This window comes from Balaenoptera musculus, chromosome 1 (genome assembly GCF_009873245.2).
Source record: "Balaenoptera musculus isolate JJ_BM4_2016_0621 chromosome 1, mBalMus1.pri.v3, whole genome shotgun sequence".
Classification (NCBI taxonomy): Eukaryota; Metazoa; Chordata; class Mammalia; order Artiodactyla; family Balaenopteridae; genus Balaenoptera; species Balaenoptera musculus.
This window is the reverse complement of record NC_045785.1, coordinates 157,146,143-157,158,424: the sequence shown is the minus strand read 5'-3', so window position 1 is coordinate 157,158,424 and position 12,282 is coordinate 157,146,143. Positions and strand designations below refer to the sequence as shown.

Sequence of the window (12,282 nt, the reverse complement as noted above, 5' to 3'; positions counted from 1 at the left end):
ATTTGATTTCTGCTCAGTAAAATTTTACTTTGATTAGTTTCTGTAAAGTCCCCTACAGCTCCAAAATTTGATATTTGGAATTATTTTTGCTACATGAATATTCATTTCTCCCATCATAACTTTTCTGATAAATTCTATCTAGGAAAATTACTGTTAAGTTACAAATGTAGAGTTATAAATGTATATTTATAACAGCTGCATTATGCCTGTGACATGCTTCCCTTTGAGACCATGTAGTAGAGAATTCATATGGACCATTTCATAATAGAATTTGAGCACTTAATGGTTAGCTATCTTACCAAGAGTTCGGCTTAGTAGTAGATTGTATTGGAATATACCTGATAAAAGGCAAATTATGCTAGCAAAAATGAGGCATACAAACTTAAAGAAAATTCTGACTAGGCCATTGGAAATAAGCTGTGGACTTGGGATCTACTAAGACTCCCGAAATCAAGCTAGATAGATATCACTTAAGATTATTGTAAAGATCAAAGGAACCAAAGTATATAAGCCCTTTAAGCATAGTATTTTTCTTATACATTAGCTACTACTATTGTTATTTTTATCTTCTGGGGGTATGTTTCCTCATGATCAGCAAACCACATTTAGCCAAGAGCAAATGCAATGGAAAATCCAATGCAATTTTTTTTTTTTAACAATTTGGCAATTTCTTTCTTTCTTTTTTTTTTTAAATTAATTTATTTTTGGCTGCGTTGGATCTTCCTTGCTGCGCACGGGCTTTCTCTAGTTGTGGCGAGCAGGGCCTACTCTTTGTTGCAGTGCGCAGGCTTCTCATTGCGGTGGCTTCTCTTGTTGCAGAGCACGGGCTCTGGGTGCGCGGGCTCCAGTAGTTGTGGCACGTGGGCTCAGTAGTTGTGGCTCACGGGCTCTAGAGCACAGGCTCAGTAGTTGTGGCTCATGGGCTTAGCTGCTCTGCGGCATGTGGGATCTTCCCGGACCAGGGCTCGAACCCATGTCCTCTGCATCGGCAGGCGGATCCTTAACCACTGCACAGGGAAGTCCTCCAATGCAGTTTTTATCTAAGGAGTCTGTTGGAACCTTCAATCAAAAAACAAAACCCCCACAAAACTGAGGAAGCTCATCCAAAATCCCAAACTAGGGTTTTATTTTTTTTCTTATTTTGCTTTAGTTCCTGAAATAATTTTTCGTGAGAAATTTTTTAGTATTAATTCATTCAACAAATATCTATTCATTATGGGCTAGGTACTGAGGAAAAGAGCAGTGAACATAGATAGATAACATACTTTATATAAAGAAAAAAAGCCAGTGGCTTGTTTACATTTTATTTTATAAGAGCTTTGTAGTTGCAAAATAAAATTGAAGCTATAAGATTAATTAAGGCTTTAGTATACCAGTGACTTTTCGGTAGGCTAGATGGAAAGAAACTTGTTTAACTTTGTTTAATTTGGTGTTTCTGAAACGTTTTGACCTATTTTCCCTATTTTTCCCCCTCACTGAACCCACTTTCAGAGATAATAGTATATAAGTAGGTTTCTTTAACTGGAAGTGAACAATATTAGGTTAACTGTGTGATATTTGTAGGGCAGAAACGGTTGCATATCAACATTTGTAGTTCATCTTATACTAATTGGATTACTCTGTCCTGATTTGCCTGGGACAGTTCTGGTTTATGCCCTGTTGCTCCAGTGGGATTATTTATAATCTTCTCTTTAAATCTCAGAAGTGCCCTGGTTTGGATGATAAATTTTTTGGTCCCCCTCTAGCTAACACTTTTGATCCACTTATTATGTGCCAGGCAGCATTCAACCCTGTGAGGTTGGTACTATTTTATCTTTCTTTTTTAAAAATGAGTAAGCTGAGGTACAGAGAGGTTAAGTCTTAAGATTACACACCTAGTAAGTCATGGGGTCAGGATCCAGATGCAGGCACACTGGTCCTAAAGGGTCTTTAGGTGCCTTGTGGTGACACAAGAACGCTCTGCGAATATGCTTAAGGGAAGAGGGGGAGGACAGAGCTCTGGAGAATACTGACAGTTAAAAGCAAGTAAAGGGAATAGAAACTTGGAGATGTGGCAGAGAGTAGGAACTAAAAGGAAGGAACTTTAAGTTATACAAAGTAGAAATTGGTGAAATTGATTTATTTCCTCTAATTATCCTCATCCTCTTTTTAACTAGAAAGAGGTATTTTCCTTTTCACTGTTTAATAAGTGCCCCGAAGTATTAGACAGTTTTCTCTTGACATATAGTGAAAGAGCATTTATTTAAAGCAGTTTTTTTTTTATAACATCTTTATTGGAGTATAATTGCTTTACAATGGTGTGTTAGTTTCTGCTTTATAACAAAGTGAATCAGTTATACATATACATATGTTCCCATATCTCTTCCCTCTTGCATCTCCCTCCCTCCCACCCTCCCTATCCCACCCCACTAGGTGGTCACAAAGCGCAGAGCTGATCTCCCTGTGCTATGCGGCTGCTTCCCACTAGTTATCTATTTTACGTTTGGTAGTGTTTATATGTCCATGCCACTCTCTCACTTTGTCACATCTTACCCTTCTCCCTCCCCATATCCTCAAGTCCATTCTCTAGTAGGTCTGTGTATTTATTCCTGTCTTGCCACTAGGTTCTTCATGACCTTTTTTTTTTTTTCCCTTAGATTCCATATATATGTGTTTTGTCTTTTGTCTCCTTAGGTAGGTTTATTCCTAGATATTTTATTCTTTTTGTTGCAGTGGTAAATGGGAGTGTTTTCTTAATTTCACTTTCAGATTTTTCATCGTTAGTGTATAGGAATGCAAGAGATTTCTGTGCATTAATTTTGTATCCTGCTACTTTACCAAATTCATTGATTAGCTCTAGTAGTTTTCTGGTAGCATCTTTAGGATTCTCTATGTATCGTATCATGTCATCTGCAAACAGTGACAGCTTTACTTCTTCTTTTCTGATTTGGATTCATTTTATTTCTTTTTCTTCTCTGATTGCTGTGGCTAACACTTCCAAACCTGTGTTGAATAATAGTGGTGACAGTGGGCAACCTTGTCTTGTTCCTGATCTTAGTGGAAATGGTTTCAGTTTTTCACCATCGAGGACGATGTTGGCTGTGGGTTTGTCATATATGGCCTTTATTATGTTGAGGAAAGTTCCCTCTATGCCTACTTTCTGCAGGGCTTTTATCATAAATGGGTGTTGAATTTTGTCAAAAGCTTTCTCTGCATCTATTGAGATGATCATATGGTTTTTCTCCTTCAATTTGTTAATGTGGTGTATCACATTGATTGATTTGCGTATACTGAAGAATCCTTGCATTCCTGGAATAAACCCCACTTGATCATGGTGTATGATCCTTTTAATGTGCTGTTGGATTCTGTTTGCTAGTATTTTGTTGAGGATTTTTGCATCTATGTTCATCAGTGATATTGGCCTGTGGTTTTCTTTCTTTGTGACATCTTTGTCTGGTTTTGGTATCAGGGTGATGGTGGCCTCGTAGAATGAGTTGGGGAGTGTTCCTCCCTCTGCAGTATTTTGGAAGAGTTTGAGAAGGAAGGTGTTAGCTCTTCTCTGAATGTTTGATAGAATTCGCCTGTGAAGCCATCTGGTCCTGGGCTTTTGTTTGTTGGAAGATTTTTAATCACAGTTTCAATTTCAGTGCTTGTGATTGGTCTGTTCATATTTTCTATTTCTTCCTGGTTCAGTCTCGGCAGGTTGTGCATTTCTAAGAATTTGTCCATTTCTTCCAGGTTGTCCATTTTATTGGCATAGAGTTGCTTGTAGTAATCTCTCATGATCATTTGTATTTCTGCAGTGTCAGTGGTTACTTCTCCTTTTTCATTTCTAATTCTATTGATTTGAGTCTTCTCCCTTTTTTTCTTGATGAGTCTGGCTAATGGTTTATCAATTTTGTTTATCTTCTCAAAGAACCAGCTTTTAGTTTTTTTGATCTTTGCTATTGTTTCCTTCATTTCTTTTTCATTTATTTCTGACCTGATCTTTATGATTTCTTTCCTTCTGCTAGCTTTGGGGTTTTTTTGTTCTTCTTTCTCTAATTGCTTCAGGTGCAAGGTTAGGTTGTTTATTCGAGATGTTTCCTGTTTCTTGAGGTAGGCTTGTATTGCTATAAACTTCCCTCTTAGCACTGCTTTTGCTGCATCCCATAGGTTTTGGGTCGTTGTGTCTCCATTGTCATTTGTTTCTAGGTATTTTTTGATTTCCCCTTTGATTTCTTCAGTGATCACTTCGTATTAAGTAGTGTATTGTGTAGCCTCCATGTGTTTGTATTTTTTACAGATCTTTTCCTGTAATTGATGTCTAGTCTCATAGCGTTGTGGTCGGAAAAGATACTTGATATGATTTCAATTTTCTTAAATTTACCAAGGCTTGATTTGTGACCCAAGATATGATCTATCCTGGAGAATGTTCCATGAGCACTTGAGAAAAATGTGTATCCTGTTGTTTTTGGGTGGAATGTCCTATAAATATCAATTAAGTCCATCTTGTTTAATGTATCATTTAAAGCTTGTGTTTCCTTATTTATTTTCATTTTGGATGATCTGTCCATTGGTGAAAGTGGGGTGTTAAAGTCCCCTACTATGATTGTGTTGCTGTCGATTTCCCCTTTTATGGCTGTTAGTATTTGCCTTATGTATTGAGGTGCTCCTATGTTGGGTGCATAAATATTTACAATTGTTATACCTTCTTCTTGGATCGATCCCTTGATCATTATATAGTGTCCTTCTTTGTCTCTTGTAATAGTCTTTATTTTAAAGTCTATTTTGTCTGATATGAGAATTGCTACTCCAGCTTTCTTTTGATTTCCATTTGCATGGAATATCTTTTTCCATCCCCTCACTTTCAGTCTGTATGTGTCCCTAGGTCTGAAGTGGGTCTCTTGTAGACAGCATATATACGGGTCTTGTTTTTGTATCCATTCAGCCAGTCTGTGTCTTTTGGTGGGAGCATTTAATCCATTTACATTTAAGGTAATTATCGATATGTATGTTCCTATTCCCATTTTCTTAAATGTTTTGGGTTTGTTATTGTAGGTGTTCTCCTTCTCTTGTGTTTCTTGCCTAGTTCCTTTAGCATTTGTTGTAAAGCTGGTTTGGTGGTGCTGAACTCTCTCAGCTTTTGCTTGTCTGTAAAGGTTTTGATTTCTCCATCAAATCTGAATGAGGTCCTTGCTGGGTAGAGTAATCTTGGTTGTAGCTTTTTTTTCTTCATCACTTTAAATATGTTCTGCCATTCCCTTCTGGCTTGCAGAGTTTCTGCTGAAAGATCAGCTGTTAACCTTATGGGGATTCCCTTGTGTGTTATTTGTTGTTTTTCCCTTGCTGCTTTTAATATGTTTTCTTTATATTTAATTTTTGACAGTTTGATTAATATGTGTCTTGGTGTGTTTCTCCTTGGATTTATCCTGTATGGGACTCTCCGTGCTTCCAGGACTTGATTAACTATTTCCTTTCCCATATTAGGGAAGTTTTCAACTATAATTTCTTCAGATATTTTCTCAGTCCCTTTCTTTTTCTCTTCTTCTTCTGGGACCCCTATAATTGTTGGTGCGTTTAATGTTGTCCCAGAGGTCTCTGAGACTGTCCTTGATTCTTTTCATTCTTTTTTCTTTATTCTGCTCTGCATTAGTTATTTCCACTATTTTATCTTCCAGGTCACTTATCCATTCTTCTGCCTCAGTTATTCTGCTATTGATCCCATCTAGAGTATTTTTTTTTTTTAAAACATTGCTTTTTTTATTTTATTTAATTAATTAATTAATTATTTTATTTATTTATTTAGTTAGTTATGGCTGAGTTGGATCTTTGTTTCTGTGCGAGGGCTTCCTCTAGTTGTGGCAAGCGGGGGCCACTCTTCATCGCGGTGCGTGGGCCTCTCACTATCGCGGCCTCTCTTGTTGTGGAGCACAGGCTCCAGACACGCAGGGTCAGTAATTGTGGCTCACGGGCCCATTTGCTCCGCGGCATGTGGGATCTTCCCAGACCAGGGCTCAAACCCGTGTCCCCTGCATTGGCAGGCAGATTCTCAACCACTGCGCCACCAGGGAAGCCCTAGAGTATTTTTAATTTCATTTATTGTGTTTTTCATCATTGCTTGGTTCCTCTTTAGTTCTTCTACGTCCTTGTTAAATGTTTCTTGCATTTTGTCTATTCTATTTCCAAGATTTTGGATCATCTTTACTATCATTATTCTGAATTCTTTTTCAGGTAGATTGCCTATTTCCTCATCATTTGTTAGCTCTGGTGTGTTTTTACCTTGCTCCTTCATCTGCTGTGTGTTTTTCTGTCTTCTCATTTTGCTTAACTTACTGTGTTTGGGGTCTCCTTTTTGCAGGCTGCAGGTTCGTCGTTCCTGTTGTTTTTGGTATCTGCCCCCAGTGGCTAAGGTTGGTTCAGTGGGTTGTGTAGGCTTCCTGGTGGAGGGGACTAGTGCGTGTGTTCTGGTGGATGAGGCTGGATCTTGTCTTTCTGGTGGACACGTCCACGTCTGGTGGTGTGTTTTGGGGTGTCTGTGGCCTTATTATGATTTTAGGCAGCCTCTCTGCTAATGGATGGGGCTGTGTTCCTGTCTTGCTAGTTGTTTGGCATAGGGTGTCCAGCACTGTAGCTTGCTGGTCGTTGAGTGAAGCTGGGTCTTGGTGTTGAGATGGAGATCTCTGGGAGATTTTCATCGTTTGGTATTACGTGGAGCTTGGAGGTCTCTTGTGGACCAGTGTCCTGAAGTTGGCTCTCCCACCTCAGAGGCACAGCCTTGATGCCTGGCTGGAGCACCAAGAGCCTTTCATCCACATGGCTCAGAATAAAAGGGAGAAAAAATAGAAAGAAAGAAGAAAGAGAATAAAGTAAAGTAAGATAAAATAAAATTATTAAAATAAAAAAATAACAAATAATTATTAAGAAAAAAAGAAAAACAATTTTTAAAGTAAAAAAAAAAAAAACGGATGGGCAGAATCCTAGGGCAAATGGTGAAAGCAAAGCTATACAGACAAAATCTCACACAGAAGCATACAGATACACACTCACAAAAAGAGGAAAAGGGGAAAAAATAATATATCTTGCTCCCAAAGTCCACCTCCTCAATTTGGGAGGATTCCTTGTCTATTCAGGTATTCCACAGATGCAGGTACATCAAGTTGTTTGTGTAGCTTTAATCTGCTGCCTCTGAGGCTGCTGGGAGAAATTTCCCTTTCTCTTCTTTGTTCGCACAGCTCCCAGGTTTCAGCTTTGGATTTGGACCCGCCTCTGCGTGTAGGTCGCCTGAGGGCATCTGTTCTTCGCTCAGACAGGACAGGGTTAAAGGAGCAGCTGATTCAGGGGCTCTGGCTCACTCAGGCCGGTGGGGGGGGGGCGGGGGTGGGGGGAGGGAAGGGTACGGATGCCAGGCGAGCCTGCGGCGGCAGAGGCCTGCGTGACATTGCACCAGCCTTAGGCGCGCCATGCGTTCTCCCGGGGAAGTTGTCCCTGGATCACGGGACCCTGGCAGTGACGTTCTGCACAGGCTCCCGGGAGGGGCGGTGTGGATAGTGCCCTGTGCTTGCACACAGGCTTCTTGGCGGCAGCAGCAGCAGCCTTAGCGTTTCATGCCCATCTCTGCGGTCCGCGCTGATAGCCGCGGCTCGCGCCCGTCTCTGGAGCTCGTTTAGGCGGCGCTCTGAATCCCCTCTCCTCGCGCCCCAGGAAACAAAGAGGCAAGAAAAAGTCTCTTGCCTGTTCAGCAGCTCCAGACCTTTTCCCGGACTCCCTCCCGGGTAGCTGTGGTGCGCTAACCCCTTCAGGCTGTGTTCACGCCGCCAACCCCAGTCCTCTCCCTGCAATCCGCCAGTTTGTTTATGTGTACTCTGTTTTTAAATTTAGGGATATCTTCTTTTTCCTTAAGTAACAGAAATCACACTTTTGAAAAGGCTTTTAAAAACCTATCAACTTATTTATGACAGTTTCTTCATAGATCTAAAAGTTAATTTTAGGTAGGGAATTTATGGAGCTTTCTTTTTTTTTTTAACTACCTTATTATTGCCATATTTTAATGTCCTATTTCTACCTCATATCATATTGACTCCAGCCTAGCTGTGTCCCCCTTTATCCCATCTGGAAGTTAAGGAATGCTAAAGTATATTTTTGCTTCACTGACTAATAATTTCTAGAACTATGAATTTATTATTGTCTACAACTATAGTTAACAGTTTGATTTTTTACAACCACACCTTTAAGGTAAATGTACAATTCTTAGAATTTTAAATGTAAATGTTTAATGAAAATGAATAAAACAAAACTACTAAATAAGGTAGTATGTAGGCGTTCAGTTAGATTTACCAAACATTGAGGCTCCATTATGGTTAATTTTTCTGCTTTGTACTTAGGGATAAAAAGGTAAGTATAACTGTTTTCCTGTATCATCTTTCCCCTCATTCTCCCTTGTTCTCCGTTCCCACCCCTCCCCTCTGTCCTTTCTTCCCGCCCTCCCACAAACCTTATTGAGAGTCTACTATGTGCCATTTGAGCTCAGGGATATAAAGATGAATAAGTATTGCCTGCACTCATGCCTTAGGGAGACAGACCAGCCCCTGAGTCAACCAGCTCAGAAAAGTGTAGCAAGTGTTAGAGCCAGGCTCGCACCCAGAACTGTCTGGGTTTTTTTAAGGATGAAAAGAATTTAAGTCATCTGAAAGGAGGAGCAGAACTTAAACAGATAGGGAAATAGGATGAGTATCAGAAAGAGGGGAGCTCGTTGGTCACTGCTGAGAGGGCAATTGCTGTGTTAAGGGGTTGACAGCCTTATTAGCTGCCTTGGAGTTGAAGGTTGAGGAATCAATGCGAAATGAGAAAGTAGTCTTCTAGGAAGCTTGATGTGGTGAAGGGGATTAGAGAAGATGGTAGCTTGAGTTTGTTGTATGATCAAGTGACTATTTTTTATAGTGAGGAGATGAGGAGATGAATATATTTGCTGTCTAGGAGTGAGCTAAGAACTGGCAAGGTGAGATTAAAGGACAAGAGAGAGAAGATGATAGAACAAATTCCTGTAGGAAATTAGATAATATCAACTACACAAGTAGAAAAGAGTGTTGTTTTTTTTTTGTTTTTGTTTTTTTGCTACCTGACGTTTGAATTACGTAATAAAATAGATCACTAAACATCTTTATAATCTGGAAGCTCTTCTAATAGGCATATGTGCTAAAATCATTTTAAAAGAATTAAAGGAACTATACTGACTATGTTGTCTGGTATTCCTATATGAAAATAATTAGAAACTCCTTTTATCCATAACTTCCCTGTTGTTCAGTCCTCCAAACAAAAGCAAATGGGTCTTCACTGGTAAGAAAAAAGAGTATCTGTTTTAAGGGTCAGATGTGTCAAATTGTTCTAACTGGAGGGAGGAGTGCTACTGTGTCATAAATAGCAAGTTTTCTGTGTTTATAAATCAGTGTCTGAGAATCCCAGGATTCTCATTCAAGGGGTCTAGGTTAGGATCCAGGAACCAATTAATTTATTTATCCACGAAATGTTTTTTTTAATATTTAAATATTTATTTATTTATTTTGGCTGTGCTGGATCTTTAGTTGCGGCGTGTGGACTTCTTAGTTGCGGCATGCATGTGGGATCTAGTTCCCTGACCAGGGATCGAACCTGGGCCCCCTGCATTGGGAGTGCAGAGTGTTACCCACTGGACCACCAGGGAAGTCCCCTACCAAATGTTTATTGATTGCTTTCTTACCATTTTCTTATTACCATAATGTGTAGGTGATGTCAGAAGGTGGCCCAGGTGCCTACTCTCTAATTGAAGGACAGAGATAATAAATAAGTAGTTAAACAAACAGGATAATTTCATACAGCAATAAGTGCTACAAAGAAAGTAAACCACGGTATGTACTATGAAAACTAGAGTTACCCTGGTGGGGGAGAGAGAGATAACTTTGCAGACGGTGATCTTGGAAGGAGCCTTTCAGGAAGTAACTTTTTTTTAAACCTTGCTTTTTAAAAATTATATTTTAAAATTGTGGTAAAATCTACATAACATAAAATTGACCATTTTAACCATTTTTAAGCATACAGTTCAGTGGCGTTAAGTATATTCATATTGCTCTACAGCTATCACCACCATCCATCTCCAGAACTATTTTTATCTTGCAAAACCGAAACTTTGTACACTTGGCCCCTTCCATATCCAAAGGTTCTGCATCTGTGGATTCAGCCAATCACAGATTGAAAATATTTTGAAAAAAAAATTCCAGAAAGTTCCTAAAAGCAAAGCTTGAATTTGCCTTGTGCTGGCAGCTATTTACATAGCATATGTAGCATTTCAGGTATTATAAGTAATCTACAGATGATTCAAAGTATATGGGAGGGTATGCATAGGTTGTATGCAAATACTATGTCGTTTTATATAAGGGACTTGAGCATCCACAGATTTTGGTATCTGTGAGGGTCCTGGCACCCTGTGGATACCGAGGGATGACTATACTCTTTAAACCAGGGGTCCCCAACCCCCGGGCCACAGACCAGTACTGGTCTGTTAGGAACAGGGCCACACAGCAGGAGGTGAGCAGTGGGCTAGTGAGCAAAGCTTCATCTGTATCTACAGCTGCTCCCCATCACTTGCATTACCGCCTGAGCTCCGCGTCCTGTCAGTTCGGCAGTGGCATTAGATTCTCATAGGAGCACGAACCCTACTGTGAACCGCGCATGCGAGGGATCTAGGTTGCATGCTCCTTATGAGAATCTAATGCCTGATGATCTGAGGTGGAGCTGAGGTGGTGATGCTAGTGCTGGGGAGCGGCTGCAAATACAGATTATCATTAGCAGAGAGGTGTGACTGCACAGAGACCATAATAAATCAGTTGCTTGCAGACTCAAATCAAAACCCTATCAGTGGACTTCCCTGGTGGTGCAGTGGTTAAGAATCGCCTGCCAGTGCAGGGAACATGGGTTCGAGCCCTGGTCTGGGAAGATCCCACGTGCCACAGAGCAACTAAGCCCGTGTGCCACAATTACTGAAGCCCGTGCGCCTAGAGCCCGTGCTCTGCAACAAGAGAAGTCACCGCAATGAGAAGCCCACGCACCGCAACGAAGAGTAGCCCCCGCTCGCCACAACTAGAGGAAGCCTGCACGCGACAATGAAGACCCAACACAGCCAAAGATAAATAAATTAATTAATTAAAAAAACAAAAACAAAACAAAATACGTATCAGTGAGTGGCAAGTGAACACAAGCTCAGGGCTCCCACTGATTCTGTATTATGGTGAGTTGTATAATTATTTCATTATATATTACAATGCAATAATAATAGAAATAAAGTGCATGATAAATGTAATGCGCTTGACTCTCCCTCCCCCCACCCCGGTCCGTGGAAAAGTTGTCTTCCACGAAACCAGTCCCTGGTGCTGAAAAGGTTGGGGACTGCTGCTTTAGACAGTAACTCTCCATTTCCTGCTGAATGAGATACAGCAGGAGTCAGAAATAGCTGATTGTTTGAAATCAGAAAGCAGATGGACAGGCAGTAACTGATTAGCAGAAAGGAAAGGTTACAATGCCTGTAAGTGCACAATACCTGTAAGAGGTGTAATACAGTTGACCCTTGAACAACACAGGGGACCCCCATGCAGTCGCAACTCCACGTATAACTTTACAATCAGCCCTCCGTATCTGGAGTTCTGTATCCGCAGATTCAACCAACTACAGATCATGTTGCATTATAGTACTTATGTAGTGAAAAAAATTTGTGTGTAAGTGGATTCATGCAGTTAAGCTCATGTTATTCAAGGGTTATCTGTATTGTGTCTTTCTGAAGCTCCCAAGAGGCTCAGCATTGGGAGGCACCAGATACTAAGGAAAGTTGAGGTCAGAAGTGGAGCTGAAAACAGGGAGATTGGTCAGAAAATAGGTACGTTTATAGGTTCTCTCTCTATGAATCCTTATAGGTAGGTGACTGCCTCCACCACCAATCCTGGCCTCAGTAGACCAAGGTTTATTTATAAAATTGAAGAAGTGCCTGCATTTTGAAACCAGGGGCAGTGGATGGCTGATTATTTAAAACAAGAAGATTAAGGGAAATCTACATCCAAACTCTGGAACGTCTAGCTTGCTTCCTCTTTTCTCCTTCCAGAACTTCAGTCTGTCCAGCTCATCTCCTTTAGAAAACTGAACTATCTTAAGGTACTGGTAGGCTCACCACAAGAGCCCCCAGAGTGAATTCCACCTGTTGACAAGCCCTATTCCCCCACACAGATCTTTCAATCAATTCTTCTCAGAACCTCATTCTTAACTATGAACTAAGAATCCAGGACCATCAGACATTTGGGGAAA

General features: G+C 40.4%; 1 protein-coding gene across 4 annotated transcripts in view; it reads left to right on the top strand.

Annotated features, from left to right (window-relative positions):
• AKT3 (AKT serine/threonine kinase 3) overlaps positions 1-12,282 on the top strand; it is a 392,845-nt gene that overhangs the window by 34,463 nt on the left and 346,100 nt on the right. The window lies entirely within an intron of this gene.